The following is a 17,553-nucleotide window of genomic DNA, read 5'->3' on the forward strand; positions in this document are numbered from 1 at the left end:
TGTACAAATATCTCTTGGAGACCCTGTTTTCAGTTCTTTTAGACATATGTCCAGAAGTCTTTTGAGTCTTTTGACCAGTTATAAATCTACCTTACTCTACTGTCACACCAACCATATTTCTCCTTGTTATCTATAAGGACATTACAAGTGACTTCATTAAATGCCATGCTGACGATGAATGCATTTTCTACATCTCCCATCTTTCCTTTGTCTACCAGCCTAGTAATATTTTCGTTACAGAAAAGTTATCTGCGTGGAAGTTTCTTTGCAAACTCATGACGGTACCTAGTCATCTAGTCTCTCTTTTTTTTTTTTTAAACGTGCTTAAACCTGTTTCTTAGAAAATCTTTTTTTTGGAGAAACTACTAGCTGTCTGACCAGTACCTTTCTCTCCTTCTTTACTGACAAATCCCTGGTCTTTTGGCGGGTGGGAGAAATGTGCCCAACTAAAAAACTACACTCTCCACTTGTTTCAGATACTAGTGGACCATCTGAGACATCCTGACCAATAAGATATAGGTGCAAGTTGCTGGGTAGAGTTTTGGGGGGAAGCCCCTTAAAGGTTTGGGCTGGGAGAGATGACAGAGTCGATTTGCTCTTGTCCTTCCCTTCCTTCTGCCTGGCACACAGAAACTTATGCTGGCCATGGAGGAGCCATCTTGGAAGCACGGAGTGACAATGAGGGAAAGGCCAAGAGAATCTCAGAGAGTAAGTCCTGACATCCTTGAGCAGCTAAAGCGATGCCCGCCTTAGGACTGCTCATGTAATGAGAAAAATAGGTCTCCAAATTGGTTAAACTACTCTTTTCGGGTTTCAATTACTAAGACAAATGTCATTCCTAGTGATACATCTGTCCTGGAATTCTGACCAAGATGAACACCACTGCTCTACAGTTTGAATACTCCGTCTTCTTCCAAGATATAGAATCAAGATGCTGTTTGATGATTTTCTGATTTCTACCACCACTGAATTCCCCACAATTCCACTGTCTAATGTGATCACTGCCAGTGATCTTGGTTGCAACTTATCTTCATGCCCAGGTAGGTAATTTGTTTAGTCCAGGAGAGTTGGCCTCATTTGGAGCAGGTCAGTTTTCCAACTTTTCTTGGACTTCAGGTCTCTTGTGCCAATCTTGTTTTCACCCTCTTCAGTCCAATTAGTATTCTCATTGACAAAGACGGAAGCCAAGCAGAAAAGCAGCTCTGTTTTCTCTCTGTTGTCCACACTCTCCCCACCCTTCCCTTCAGCCACAAATGCTTGGGCCCTGCACTTATTATCCTTCCAGACAGAAAGAAAAGCCTGTTTTGTTAATCTTGACATTTCCTGCACATCTCTGCTCAGTTGGGTCTCCAAACTTCCTTACACAATTCCCAATATATGTTTGCAGATGGAAAGAATGTATCTAAGATATGAACAAAGTAATGAATTCAATCAACCATGGAAATACAACAGGGAATGCTCAGTCACTCAGAGTGCAGGCATGGTTTGGGGTTTTGTTTCTTCTACATGTACAGTGTGGGCTGACTGCACTTCTTGACCATATTTCTGTAGTCACTATTCAGAAACCCTGGGGAGGAGGACATATTTGGAAAACAATTGACAAAAGCAGTGCCTGAATTTATTATTTCTTGGGACAAGCATCTCTCTGTCAAGCTAAACCCAAGTTCCTGCTCTGCTTTTGCCTTCTAACTAGTTTTCTAGGAACAGAGGATGGTTCCCTCAAACCCAATCAGAAATACACTAAATGATCTATTAAGCATTCTGTATTTTAAAGGTCCTCATAATCTCTAATTTCAGAAAGTACTTGTATTAAGCAGGGCTCTTTTTGTTGTGTGAAACAGAGCAGGGAATGACAAAACTTTTTCAGGTCATAAGTATTTTCAGCTTTACAGGTTGTATGGTCTCTGTAACAACTACTCAACTCTGCCATTATAGCATGAAAGCAGCAATGGACAATAAGAAAGCCAGTGAGTGTGGCTGTGTCCCAATAAAACTTTATTGATAGACACTAAAATTTGAATTTCATGTACAATTTCATGATTCATGAAATATTGTTCTTCTTTTGACTTTTTTCTTTTTTTTTTAATTAATTTTTATTGGGGTATAGTTGCTTTACAATGTTGTGTTAGTTTCTGCTGTACAGCAAAGTGAATCAGCTATACATATACATATATCCCCTCTCTTTCGGATTTCCTTCCCATTTAGGTCACCACAGAGCACTGAGTAGAGTTCCTTGTGCTATACAGTACGTTCTCATTAGTTATCTATTTTATACATAGTATCAATAGTGTATATACGTCAATCCCAATCTCCCAATTCATCCCACCAGCCCCCATTCCCCCTTGGTATCCATACGTTTGTTCTCTATGTCTGTGTCTCTATTTCTGCTTTGCAAATAGGACCGTCTATAACATTTTTCTAGATTCCACATATATGCATTAATATACGGTATTTGTTTTTCTCTTTCTGACTTACTTCACTCTGTATGACAGTCTCTAGGTCCATCCACATCTCTGCAAGTGACCCAATTTCATTCCTTTTTATGGCTGAGTAATATTTCATTGTATATATGTACCAAATCTTCTTTATCCACTCCTCTGTTGATGGACATTTAGATTGCTTCCATGTCCTTGCTATTGTAAATAGTGCTGCAATGAACACTGGGGTGCATGTGTCTTTCCGAATTATGGTTTTCTCTGGGTATATGCCCAGTAGTGGGATTGCTAGGTTATATGGTAGTTTTATTTTTTAGCTTTTTAAGGAACCTCCATACTGTTCTTCACAGTGGCTGTGTCAATTTACATTCCCACCAACAGTGCAAGAGGGTTCCCTTTTCTCCACACCCTTTCCAGCATTTGTTGTTTGTAAATTTTCTGATGATGGTCATTCTGACCAGTGTGAAGTGATACCTTATTGTAGTTTTGATTTGCATTTCTCTAATAATTAGTGATGTTGAGTCTTTGACTTTTTCCAACCATTTTAAGTTGCAAAAACTATTCTCAGCTTCTGAGGCAGGAGGTTGGATTTGACCCATAGGTCATAGTTTGCTGATCTCTGAAACAGAGATAACCTTAAGGCTCGTTCAAGAAAAGGGTTCCTTTCTACAAAGCTATAGCTAGAACTCATGGGAACTGGAAAAGAAAAGAGAAAGCGGTTAGGAACTCAGTCTACACTATACCAGAGGGTCTCCCTCGTGGTTTCTCTGCATCATTCAGCACTTCGACTCCTTCTCTAAGTCCAGCCAGCTACCCTTCTGCACTCAGAACTTCGACAGGTAAATCAATAGGCAATCCAACTTGGTGGGACAAGTGCAATGAAATTGCTTTGCATGAGGTGTTACAGGGCACAAAAGGAAGTTAGGAGAGCTCAAAAGAAAACTGAAGAAGGACATTGGTGATCAGAGGTTTGAGGAAGGTGTGGAAGGTTTAGAATGGTCTGTGTGGAGAGTGAGTTAGGAATCAGAACAAAAAACCTCCTACATATCACTGAAGGCCCAAGTGATGCTGAGAGTTTTAGCATTTGATGGATGTATTAATTTGGTCGCCTTTGGCAACAAGTAATAGAGAATCTTCTCAAATCGGTTCAAGCACTGAGTTCACTAGAATGCAAGTGTCCTAAGTGCAGGAAATCTCTCCATCTTGTTCATCACTCTGGCCCCAGTTTCTAGGACAATAGCTGTTGCATAGTAGGCATCCAGTAAATATGTGTTGAATGAGCAAATGAATGACCTCTCATAGCAGGAAGTGAGCTCCAGGCTTGGTTAATGCAAGCTCATTGGCATCATAATGGATTCAAGTTCAAAAGTCTATCTTTCGGTGAGTGGGCTTTGGCTTCCGGCTAGTTTTTCATGGTTGCAAGATGGCCACTACAGTTCTGGTCATTATAACCTAGATCCCAAAATGCCCAACAGAATGAAAAGAAGCTATCTACTCCTTGAGTCTCTTTTTAAGAGTGGAAAAACCTTTTTCAGAAGTCTCAGCAAACTTCCCCTCAGTTCTGTTGGCCAGAAATGCGTCACATACCAATGTCTAAATTAATCAGTGGCAGGGCTAATGGTACCTCTCTGATCAGCTTAGATCCCCGGTTCCCCACTGTGAGTGATTTTGTGCCCCTACTCCCTGCCCACAAGGGGACACTGGGAATGTTTTGAGACATATTTGATTGTCATGATTGGGGTGAGGGTTGCCAATGGCACTTAGTAGGTAGAAGCCAGAGATGCTGCTACACCACCCTAGAATGCAGAGGACAGACTCTACCATGAGAAAGAAGTATCCAACTCAAAATATCAGTAGCTCTGAGGTGGAGAAATTCTGGTTTAGGCCAATCAGAGTCTCCCCCTGGAACTGGGGTGGGAGCTACTTTCCTTAAAGCGTATGGCCAGGGAGGAGCAGGAAATCTGTATGAAGTCAGGGTTCTATAAGGCAGGAGGGAATAAAAAGGAGGTCGGGGATGGGGGAGAAATGGATGCTGGGTAGGCAATCAATTGAGTACACACCAGAGGGATTGATTGGATTTTCTAATTTAGCAGATGACCCACGGAGCCTTTGGAAAGACTTTTTTTTTTTTTTAGAAATGCAGAACAAAGAGTTCCTGCCTTCTATAAACAAAATAGAGTTCCCACCTTTTTTGGACCAAATAAAAATTATAACCTGATGGCCATTCACCACTTCAATAAATATACATGTGGAAAATTAGGAGGAACTGATGTTCATAGATTGCCTACTGTGAGTGCCAGTGCCTGGAGCACCTAAGATGTACAGAAGCCACGCCAGACACTTACACAGCTCACTCCATGTCATCCTCGCAACTACACAGCAAGGCATGCATTGTCATCTGTGTTTTACAGATGAGGCCCAAGGTGATCCCCCTATAAGTCAGAGAGCTAGTATTCTCCATCTCATTCTGCACTTGAAACACCTTCTCTGAGTTTAGGACAGGGCAGAAGATGCAGCATTTCCAGAAGGAGCACAGCTACAGAGGATGCCATGTACTGACTCATGATCTCTGGTACCTTACAGGCTACAGCATCTTCCATGGGCAAACAAGCTGGGTGAGAACTGCTCTAGAGAAAAGGGCCTCTCTTGACAGAGATCTGCCTTTTTAATGGCTTACAAAGCCCAGGAGAACCTCTCAATCTCAAACTCTGTGAATTAAATGATTTCTTTGGAGATTTTTCCTCCTCCTCCCTCCTCAGCATATACTCAGCTTTTGTATCACTCAGCTTTCTCATTCTGATGGGGGAAAAAAAAATCAGGAGTGATAGAAAATAGAACCAAAATTTTTCTAAAGTATTCCTTCAGAAATACAGAAGACAGTATATGGTCATTAGAGAGTGTTCACCTATTTGCTCTTGAAAATCTTCCCTGAGAAGCCCCCTTTGACCGCCTGGAATTAGGATTCAGCCTCGGTCTCCTGGAAAGCACACTGGGGAGAGAAGGGGCCCAGCCTCAGCTGTCCAAACAGAGGGGAATTGAATGCCTTTGTCCCATATGAGACCACTGAGCACCATGGTAATTTTCTGCTCTCACCCAGGGGTGTCACAAAGGCTCTCTCCCTCCCTCTTTCTTCCCTTTGACTCTTGTGTTGGTTTGGAAGAAGGAGGGGTCTGTGGTAGGTAGATTGCAGGTTTCGGACTGGGTCTTAGAATGAACAAGAAAGGAAAAGGGACGTAACGATTATGCATGCTGAGTCCCATCAAGGCATGTGGTTCCACCCTCACAGTAAGCGCTACTGTGTGCTGCAAGATTTCTGGCACGTTCCTAAAACAAAAATTGGACTCAGTGGAAAACCAGGAGTTTTTGACAACTGTTTGGGCTTGAGTTATCTCACCTACATAATACATCTGACTTCCCAGGGTCAGTGTGGGAAACCAAATGAGATATAGGTTCCAGGTTCAAAATATGCAGTTACATACGTTCATCGGCTAATTCATTTGTATCAAGCTCTCCTGACTGGGGTTCAGTGTCACACATCTCACCGAGATATTTTCCCGGCATGCCCCTGTGTTGGTGATCTTTTGCTGTATAACAAACCACCACATAATACAGCAGTCTACAACAACCACCGTTTTAATTACTTGTGATTCTATGCATCAGCAAATTAGGCTGGGCTCCGGTGGGTGGTTCCCACGTTGGTTTTGCCTGGGGTCACTTCATGCAGCTGCAGTCCTGTGGTGACAACATTCTGTGATTGGATGGTCTGAAATCGCTTCACTTGTGTTGTTGCTGGCTGTCAGCTGGGCCACATACCTCCAGAAGGCTAGCCTGGGCTTCGCTGGTAGATAGGTTCCAAAGGCAGTGAGAGAGAGAGAGAGGGCAAGCACCAATGTACAAGCCCAAGCCTCAGTTTGCCTCATGTTTGCTAAGGTCTGTAGATGTAAGAAAGTCACAGGGAGGCAATGTGGGGAGAAGGAGGAAAGCACAGTTCACCGGAGCCATTCTTATCAGGATCGGCCAGTCCCCTCCCTCTCCTGGAAACATATTCCTTGCTTCTCACTGGATCTCCCAGAAGTAGACTAGTTGTTCAACGAATGTACACTTCAGTTACAGAACTCAGTTAGGCTGAACTCTATCATTTTGTAGAAGCTCCCTTACCCCTTCTTGCTGGATGGTAGAAATTTAAATTTAATTTTTAGTTGCCTGCCCCCTCCCTACTTCCTGAAAGTCCCATCCAAGTTCCAGAGTTGGGGAGGCATTATCTGCTCTGGGTGGTCATCTATCCATTGATGGCATCTGTGGGAGGTTCTGGCTCTTCAGTGAAAGATCCACGCAGTCCCCTTGAGGTCTGGCCACTGGCAGTAATTTTCTGTCCCTCTGTAGTCCACTCAATTATTCCACTACTGTTACTCCCACTGGGCTGTGGGAATCTCTTAGGGACTGTTTGAGGTCCTCCCCATACACTAGGCGGCTGTTTCCTTTCTGACGTCTCTGGGTTCCACATAGGAAACAAGACAAGGGTGTTCCATCTCTCCATTCTCCCCAGCTTTTCTGCGGCATCTACTCTACCCTGAGCTCAGCCTGACTGAAGGAGAAACAAGCCCCTTCTTCAGAGATCCACGATGTCCGTGCACTTATCTCTTCCCTCCTGGCTCCCTCTCCCCCCTTCAGGGACTCTTTCTAGTTGGAGGTAAGCTTAGCCTGGCTCTCACTCACCTGGTGTCTCCCATCTACTGTTCAAACCCGAAGTTCTCCCTGTCACCCCTGAGGCCTAGCTTTCTTTACTCATAAGGAGGTACTGGAATTGAGGGAATAGAGTTTTATTTTGGGGGAAGTAGTCATTTTCCAGAACTGATATCTTGGTCTATATGATCTTTCTTTGGGCCATAAGGCCCTGTTAAAACATAAGGGCCATGCCGAGATCGGGTTAAGTACTCTGGTCAATGATTGAAGAAGGAAAGCAACGGAAGCATTTACTGAATACATATGTACAAGACATTAGACTAGATTCTTTTATAGGATTCAACTTTTATATTATCATAGTCCTGCAAGTAGGTATCAGTAGCCCCATTTTGAAGGATAAGAAAAGTGGGGCTCAGAATGCTTATGTACCTTGCCTGAAGCCACAGAGACAGTCAATGGCAGAGACAGATCTTGACCTGAGATTGCCAGAGCAAACAAAACGTCTTTGCAACATCCTGAAACCAGTGTAGGTGGATGATAGTGTTCTCATGGTGCACAGACTCTGTAAGTTATAAATACCTCCGGGTCTCTGAGCCTTCTCTCTTTTCTGGGCTGGGGATGCAAAGCAGGGAGGGATGGAGACTTTGAGTCACATTGATCTGTGGGAGTCCCTGACGCTTGTGTTCAGCCTTGGGAAACGGAAGTAGTACAGCAGCGCCACTGTGAGTTATGCTTTTACTGGGGGAGAGAATTAGCCCATGGGGCTCCGGTGCTCCCATCAACTCTAAGACTGTCAGCAGTTGCACCCCTGCCAGCGTGCATGTCTCTCCAAACCCATCCTCCACACACAGCCCGCAGCAACACCAGCCTGTCCCTCTTTGTTTAAGGGGCACTTAACGACATTTCCACTCAGCACATCTTTCTTTTAGAAAATGTCCTGACAGCTTTACTACTTTGGCTTCTTTATGGGGCAGTGGAAGAGCGAGAGCAGGAGAAAAATCAATGGCTGGCAATGGAGGGCACAGGAGAATGCTTCGTGCCTGTGCTCGCTGACCCCATTCACCACCCCCTGCCCCAGCCGCAGTCCGAGCTAACAGTACTCATGTTTAAAAGCATCTGCCCAAGACCGGAGGGCATCAAGAATGGAGCTGACCAGATCCATGGAGACTATAGTGAAAGGTCATGACCACAGACTTATTCGCTCAGGACCTCCAGGCTGTTTCGAAGGGAGTGGGCTTTGACCTGGGGTGATGAAGAAAGAGTTTTTGGAATGAAATGGTTGGCCCCTCCTTCCAGAAGGGACACTAGGAATAGACTGAGGATGTAAAAGAGAAACCAGTATCCTTTGAGGGAGAAGTGATGGGGCAGCAGGTCAGCAAGAAGCCCTGAGGGGTGACAAAGTCAGGCTGTTACACTTCAGAGAGCTGAGAGGTCTGTTAAGAAGGAAGGCAGAGTTTCCTCATGCTGGCTGCCCACATTGGGAAGGGACTACCTTTCACTTAAGTAGCATCCTTGATGGACAAATGAACCCCTGGCTCCACACGGGTCTCCTCTGAAGCCCCAGCATCCTGGGGGCTAGGGTACTGAATGCAACCCTGAAGCTGAGCTGGCCTCTTCCGGCTAGCCCCAGGGGAGAGCTATTAAACTGACAGATGATTGGGAGAAGAGTAAATAGTAGCCTGCAATCCCTTCTTAAGCAGAATTCCCATGAGAAGAAAGTAATTTCCATCAAGGAGTTATGATAAATGCCTAAGCACTGTTGAAAGGATTGAATGAGATATTGCATTTAACTCAGAGTTTTGCCAGTGAAACTCAACAGAGGTTAATTTTAATACTATCCATCTTAACAGCTGTATAATATTCCATCACAGGGACGCACCATGATCTGTTGAACCATTTACTTCCTGATAGACATTTAGTGTCCCCTCTTTTATGCGCAATAATAAACACAAAATGCCACACTGAACATCCTTTTACACACATAATTGATAATGTATACAATTATTTCCTTGGCATAAACTCTTTTAAATGGAATCGCTGGGGTACAATGTATCTGCATTTTAAATGCACATATTAATGGATTTCTCCCTAAGAGATGCTGTAGCCATCTGAACTCCCCCAACCATTTTTCTTTCAATTTTTCCTAGTGTTATTTGCTATATAGAAGTCTGTTGCTGTTATTTTGTCATAAAGTTAAAACTGTCAGAAATTTCAAAAAAAAAAAAAAAAAAAAAAAAGCCCAAGCAGCTCTATTGCTGAGTAAATGACTGTTCAATGGAATTGCCCTTTTGTGGCTATCACTATCTAGTGCAAATTTCCTGCCAAAGGGCTGTTCCCGCTTACATTGTCACAGGAAATGGGGCCTGTTTCCCTGTAGACTTGGGTTTTCTTATTTTAAAGAATTTTGCCTGAGTTAATACCATTCTCATTTAAATTTGCATTTCTTTGCTTATTAGCAAGGATAAATGTTATTTTCCCAGATTTGTGTTCCTTTTTGAGTGAATCTCTAACCTGATTATGCAAATGGTGGAGAAGTGCCCTTGAGACACCAATGAGAAGAAAAAAAGGGTGAGAAGGAGGAAAAAGGAAAGATTGGAGAAAGAGATAGAAAACTCCTTAGACTAAGGTTGGAGTAGGACAAAATACACAGAATGTGGAGTCATTACCCCCCAATCTCCCATTTCAATCACAACTCTACCACTTAATAGATATGTAATCTTGGGCAAGTCACTTAATTTTACCCGGTAAAGTGGAGATAATAGCTCTTGATTCATAAGATTATTATAAAGATTAAATGAGCTAATGTATGAAAAGTATCTAGGTTAGTGCCTAACCATTACTATGATAATAATTATTATAACTACATAATAATTGCTATATATGTAATAATATACAATTTATTTAAATATATTATTTATAAATAATATATTTATTTTGATATTACTATAATTATTATTATCCAAGCACTAACCTAGGCAGTTTCCATAGGTATCTAAAATATATTTATAACAAAGCAGCAAGATAATGAACAGAGTGGAGTGTCTGAAACTGGACACACCTGGAGATGAGCCCTGGATCTGCTAGATACTATGTTATTTAAACACTTAGAGATTCAACTTTCTCATTTATTAAGTCAGGATAAAAATAAATGGCTAGCAGAGTATATGCAAAAATTAAGTAGCATAGACAAGAGCCCTCAGCCCAGTGCCTGGCAAGTAGGAGTTGAAGTCATTGTAGTTGGAATAGCAACGAATAGTCAGAGCGTGCTGTTATGCCGGCCGTGTGTTCAACAATCTACATGTATCTCATTTTAATCCTTACAAAACCTTATATCCACTTTACAGATGAGCCAATTGAAGCTTAAATAGGACTACATGACTTGTGCTAGGTCGTCTACCTTATAAATGACAAGAGTTAGAATTTGAACCCCAAACTCTCTCACTATCTGTGGATACTTTCAGTAACCTTCTTCATCTGCCCTTTTAAAAATTATTGTAGGGACTTCCCTGGTGGAGCAGTGGTTAAGACTCCATGCCCCCAAAGCAGGGGGCCCAGGTTTGATCCCTGGTTGGAGAACTAGATCCCACATACATGCCACAACTAAGAGTTCGCATGCCACAACTAAGGAACTGGTGAGCCGCAACTAAGGAGCCCATGAGCCGCAACCAAGACCTGGCACAACCAAATAAATAAAATATTAAAAATATAAAAATTATTGTAATACTTTATTCCATCTTTAGTTTTCCCACTTGTCACATAGAATCACTATCGGCTATGTCTGTGTCTGTCTTCCTCTATAGATCGTGAACCCCTGGAGTTTCCTGGCCCGGCCACAGCCTCATGTTCTGTGGCTCAGCATCAACCTCACTACTGTCCCTTGGACTCTGAGGTGCCCCCCGGGCTCTGCTAACAGCTTCTGCCTCCATCCCTAGCTTCGGCTCACCTGCCTGGTGCTTTCTCTGTGTCCCCAGCCCACTTCCAGGGCAGAGGGGAAGAGATGGGCTTAATGCTGTGGGGAACTACTCTTCCACCTCACTGGCCCTTGGGTGTCCCCGTCCTGTGTCTGTGGCCAAGAGCTGCAATGCTAAACCCAAGAATATGCCAGCTAAGATGATTTTTCCAGGGCTTTCATCTCAAGTCCAGTGAAGTGAACATCCTGTAAGTCCTGGGGAAGCCAGCTAGGAGGATGCATTTGTTTGACTCTAATCCTATTGACATTTTGTATTTCAGACTGGATGGTTACATAGACTTTACACTTAAAATGGAATCCGTCGCAGCAGCACTTATTGGGTACCAGCTTTGCGCCCTGCATGTGCAGGGTGCTGGGATGACAGTGATTAAAAAGACCCAGTCCTTGCTCTTGGGGAGCTCTCTGGTCCATATTCAGATTGGTTCAAGTTCACTGTGGTGCTGGCTGTCTTCTTATATGTAATTATATTTTACTTATAGGTTTTTATTTTTAAAAATCCACTGGAGACCCATGCCATCTGCGTGGATTACCTTTTCCAGCACTTCACTCAGTGCCATGGGCCTGAAGCCAATTAATGTAAGCTCATTGATGATACTGAACTTCCTCCAATCTTCAGGCATATTCTTTCATTCATCCTAGTTGGTGTCTTAATGTGATAATAGGTTGATTGATTTTTATGTGAGTCTTAATCACCTGTCAGATGTTCAACTTGAAATTCAACTCCAGCTCCACCAAACATATGACCTTGGGCAGGTTATTTAACCTTTCTGAATCTCAGTTTCCTCATCTGTTAAAACAGGAATAATAAAACCAACTGCACAGGCTTGATGTGATAACTAAATTAAATAGAATTCCAGCCAAAAGGTTATATATACTCCTAACATTCTATCCGGTTATAATTTTTTCATTTTTTTCAACACGTACTGTGGTCTGGATTCTGCTCTAGTCCTTGGGAATTCCAAGAGAATGATACACAGTCCCCGTCCCCCCGCCCCCGCCCAAATCCACAAACTGGTGAACAGAGACAGACATAGGTGAGTAGTTATGATATAGACAGATCTCTAAGAAAAGTTCTTTAGGGACAGAAGGGAGGGAGGGAATAAATATTTATTAAGCATCAACTAGTTGAGTGTGAGGGACCCTCCGCAGTCACTGTGGTGTATATTTGTATGTGTGTATCCAGGAATTCATTCCCATTTTGGATTTTGCCTTCACCATGGCTGGGTTCCCTGGGTGTCTGACTTTCCTGTAACAAGTACAGAGAAGCCAATCTTGATTCTTCTTCCCTCCAGAGCAACCACGTCCCGAAGAACAGCAGGGAATGCTGATGACCACTTAACACATTCTGAAACCATCAGCCAAATCTGGGACCAGATAAATATGCAGAGAAGGGCTCCCTGTTGACCGTTCCCCTGAATGCTTTTCCCAGCCCTGCTGTCTCCTGCTGCCCAGTAACCCGTTGCCGTGGGAGACAAGTGTACTTAGTGTGACAAGTCACACTGCACCCCGAGCCTCCCCAATCCCATGTCAGGCTGACCCCAAGAGGCACCAGCAACTCCTCCAAGTTATGGAGGACAGTACACAATTATGTTGAAATGCATCACACGTTTCTATGAGCACTTCTCTTGCATAATCGTACTGCCTTTCCCCCTCCTTGCAGGAACCTGCAGAGGAACTGATCTTGCCTGGCTGACGCCTCTATGGATGCCTGGGTTGATTCCTTTGCTGCTACCCCCATCTCCTGGGTGTCAGGTTCCAAACTCACCCCAAAATGAGCCTAGATGGGCCCCTTTCTTGATGAGACAAGAGACACTTATAGAATACAAATCACTACACTGCATTAGGCTTCCCAGCAGCACTGGAGATGGAGGCAGAAGAGATAAGCAGAAGCCAGCTTTTCAGACTTCAGTTGTTATTATCGATGGATAGAATGCAGGTAAAAGGAGGCAAACAAGTTGAGCTCTCTGCAGTTTTCCTTTCTAGCAGAGACAAATTGCAACATTTGGCAGTCTTTATATATCACATGCCCTTGTAATGGTTTGCTTATAGAGTTTATTACCGGTAATACAATAGCTAATATGTATTGAGCACTAACTACAAGTCAAGCACCTGATGTATGTTTGTTTCACTTAATGCTTGTTTCACTTAATGCTTACAGCAACTCTATGAAGTAGGCACTTGGATTAGCCCACCTTTACAGATCAGACATTTGAGGTTTAGAAAGTGTGATTCTTTTTGCCCAAGGTCACGTGGTGAGTGGGGGAGGCAGCATTCAAACCCAGGATGTCAACTTCAGATGACACCCTCTTAACTCTTGCACGGATACTGATGCTAGAGAAACAACCCTGGAGCATGATACAGTGATAAAGACCACACAGCTCTGCCATTTACCACCTGCATGACCTTGAGCAGGTTACTTAAGTTTTCTATAAAATGATGATAATAATAATACCTACCTCATAGATAGTAGTAGTCAAGGATTTAATATACATAAAACATTGCGTACCATGCTTGGCACAGAGTAAGGATTCAATACATATTAGTTATTTTTATAAACAGTAAGTCCCTGCAAGTTAAGGGTTTCATCTTAATCCTCTTTGAATCTTTATTCCCAGTACAAAGCGCAGTGCAAAGTACATAATAGAAATGGATTCAACATTACTGGAATAAATTTTAAGAGATTAAATATTCTAGAAGATGGCTATAATTAAACGTTATTTTTTAATAAGTGCCTTATTATTTACAAAATGCTGTCATTTAATTTGATTTGGTATAAGGTTTGTGTTTGCGATAAAACAGCAGGAAAATTTGACCCAACAATTACACTCCTAGGTATGTACTCAAGAGAAATGAAAACATATGTCCACACAAAAACTTCTATGTGATTGTTCATGGCAGTATTATTCATAACAGCCAAAAGGTAGAAAACCACCCAACTCTTCATATCAAAGGATGAATGGATAAACAAAATGTAGCAGAGCCATAAACTGGAATATCACTCAGGCATGAGTGAAGTACTATTAAGCGCTACAACAAGGATGAACCTTGAAAACATTATGCTAAGTCAAAGAACCAGTCACTAAAGACCACATATTATAAACTTCCATTTCTGTGATATGTCTAGGAAAGGCAAATCTATAGAGACATAAAGTAGATTAACCATTACCTAGGGCTAGGAGGATGAGGGTTTGGGGGAGAGTGATAACTAAAGGGTATGGAGTTTCTTTGTGGGGGGTATTAAGATGTTCTAAAATTGACTGTGGTAATGGTTGCACAACTCTGTGAACATACTAAAAACCACTGAATTGTACACTTTAAATGGGTGAATTGTACTGTATGTCAATTCTATCTCGATAAATAAAGCTGTTACCAAAAAAAAAAAAGTCAATAAAGTGATGTCTCCAAATCAGAAGCTCAACACCGCTGAGTTCCTCAATCTTAACCAGATTTCCTGTTCTGCCTATGCATGGATTCAGGCATCTTCAGCCACCTGCACAACAGACATCCTCACCAAGGAAGACCAAGGGGAGATGAAAAGACTAACTGCCTATCAGTTTTGAGGTGAGATGGGAAAATTTAATTAACGATTATTCTTGTGTTCCAGTCCAACTGCCCCTCAAGTGCTTCTTTTTAATTTTGTCTCCTGTCTAGTTCTGAAAAGCTGGTGAGCTGCTCAATCCAAAGCAGAAATGCGAGATGTAAAATGAAGGTGCAGCAACAGCCTGGTCTTTCTCAAAATTAAATGCAAGCTCCAAAGCTGGAAATCAAGGCCAGAAAGTCTAAATATCAAGTCCATTAATCATTCGCAAGCCACTTCCCTCCACGATCTTGTCTCAAAAACAAACAAAAGCCCAGTGGTCTGGCATACTCACTGCATCCTTTGTTTTAATGATGTTTTTCAAAACTTAAGCAAATTGCTGATGGAAGACAGAGAAGTCAGGATTCTAATTAAGCTGTCCCCGTTTAAAAAGTTGTAGGAAATTGCCAACAGGATTCCAAAACCCATAGGTATTCAAAAGTGTAAGCAGAGGGGAAATGATGTTTGGAGGTCAGGAGAGTCGCTAGGAAGGTGTGTAATTATGACTGAGACTGAAATGTAATTTTATCACTTGGAGATCTGTTCTTTGTTCTACTTTTCACCAGTGATGCTATATATAGACACACTCAAAGGGAAATTCCTTAGGCAGAAGGCAAAAAAGAAAAATTACATTTTCCCCTTTCCTGATAAATGTTATTACTGTTAATTCAAACTCACATAAGTATTTATTTGGGTAATAGTATTGAGATTTACAGAGGAAACGTTGGTTTCACTAAATGACCAGTACTGGCTTTTGTTGAGTGCTCTCAGCTCCTCGCCTGTTTCAACTCATTTAATCCCTGCAGCTACCCTATGAGATTGGTACTATTTATTAGTATATTTATTATTATTATTATGTTTTGCAGATAAAGAAATAAGACACAGAGAAGTTAAGTAGCTTGCCCTGGGTCACACACCTACCATAAATGATAGAGCTGAGATTTAAACCCTGACTCCAGAGCCATGTTCATAATCATTATATTCTGTCTCTACAATAAACTGATAGCCCTTAATTTGATTCTTGATAAAGAATAAAACTCTGAAGAGTTGACCATCCGGGAGGGGTAAGCTGTGACAAAGCGAGAGAGAGGCATGGACATATATACACTACCAAACGTAAGGTAGATAGCTAGTGGGAAGCAGCCGCATAGCACAAGGAGATCAGCTCAGTGCTTTGTGACCACCTGGAGGGGTGGCATAGGGAGGGTGGGAGAGGGGGAGACGCAAGAGGGAAGAGATATGGGAACATATGTATATGTATAACTGATTCACTTTGTTATAAAGCAGAAACTAACACACCATTGTAAAGCAATTATACTCCAATAAAGATGTAAAAAAAAAAAAAAGAGTTGACCATCTTAGAACATTGGAAAGAAATATTGTATGCAATAATATCATTTTATTTAATATGTATTACCATTTTCTTTACTTAATACATGGGTGTTGGGTAGCTTGTGTGTGCAAGGCAGTGACTTTAGCCAGCAGGGTGGTGACATAGCCTCAAGGACTCTGCATATGCTATTCTCCTGCCCCACATTCCCTGCCCCGCCCCCCTCCACATTACCTAGCTGATGTCTATTCAACCTTCAGATGAGTAGACAGGCTCTTTTTGACCTCCCCTTCACTCACTCCTCTGTTATGTATTCACTTATCTCTTTACACTTTTCCTTTGTAACATTTTCCAAGCTTGTAATCAACTGTGTCTCCCCTGCTAGAATGCAAGTTCCCTGAGGGTAGAGCTGGTGCCCGGCTTGTTCACTATGTTTCTCCCATGCTTGGCAGAGAATTTGCTGTGCTTCATTCATGATTGAACAGCAAATGAATAGAGGAATGAATGAGACATCGGTTGTGCCCTTGTGTTGCTTACATTTTGGTAGAGTTATATACAAGCACGTGTGTCTAGAAGGGGTAGATGGGTTTAGAAGGAGAAGGAGCTCATCAGAGAAGGGGCTTATCAAGCCCATGACTATTTTTTTTCTTAACATCTTTATTAGAGTATAATTGCTTTACAATGGTGTATTAGTTTCTGCTGTATAACAAAGTGAATCAGCTATACATATACATACATCCCCATATCTCCTCCCTCTTGCGTCTTCCTCCCACCCTCCCTATCCCACCCCTCTAGGTGGACACAAAGCACCAAGCTGATCTCCCTGTGCTATGCGAGCCCGTGACTATTGAGCTGACCCGTGGTGGAGGGGCTGGCATTTCAGATGGAGAAAAGCCAAGAGCCAAGCTTGGAGCCCAGCAAGCACAGCCTTCTGAGTAAATTGCTGTGATGTATTATACTTATTTAGAAAATAAAGTAAGAAAAGAGTGAAACAGCAAATGTTGTTTTCCTTTCCCCTGAAAGCATTTAGGTATAGACTGTCTTTGGGGACCTAAAGATAAATGGAATTGCTTACCTTGAAGATGGCTGTCTTCACATACTGATGAAAATTATAAAAGCCAAGATACAACTTGTGTTTTTGACCCAGATACCATCCCTCACTGAGAAGGGAAAGAGCTATGAATTCCCGAGAAAAGAAGGATAAGGTGTCTCTATGTTCCTCTGTCTCTCCATTTCCTATTCTCAGTACGGAGCATGAGATTGCAGAATTTCTCAGCCAAGCCCCAAAGAATCTCTTAAAAACCAGTCCGTCACTTTTTAAGCTCAAAATCAATAGAGGAAATCACACAAAGATCAATAGATTTGACTCCATAAAAATTAAAAACTTGTCTGTCAAAATCCACACAACCTAAATGAAAGGCAAACAGTAAACTGAGAAAAATACCCCCACAACCATGATGGCAAATCCAGTCTAGTCCACTTCAACACACACCAACTGTGCGTTCTCGCTCTGGAGCTCAGTAAGACAGTGTAAGTTCTCATGGGGTTCTGCTGAGAG

Source organism: Aethalodelphis obliquidens, unplaced genomic scaffold (genome assembly GCF_003676395.1).
Source record: "Aethalodelphis obliquidens isolate GAN/ISIS:26980383/991018 unplaced genomic scaffold, ASM367639v1 scaffold14, whole genome shotgun sequence".
In the NCBI taxonomy this organism is placed as follows: domain Eukaryota; kingdom Metazoa; phylum Chordata; class Mammalia; order Artiodactyla; family Delphinidae; genus Aethalodelphis; species Aethalodelphis obliquidens.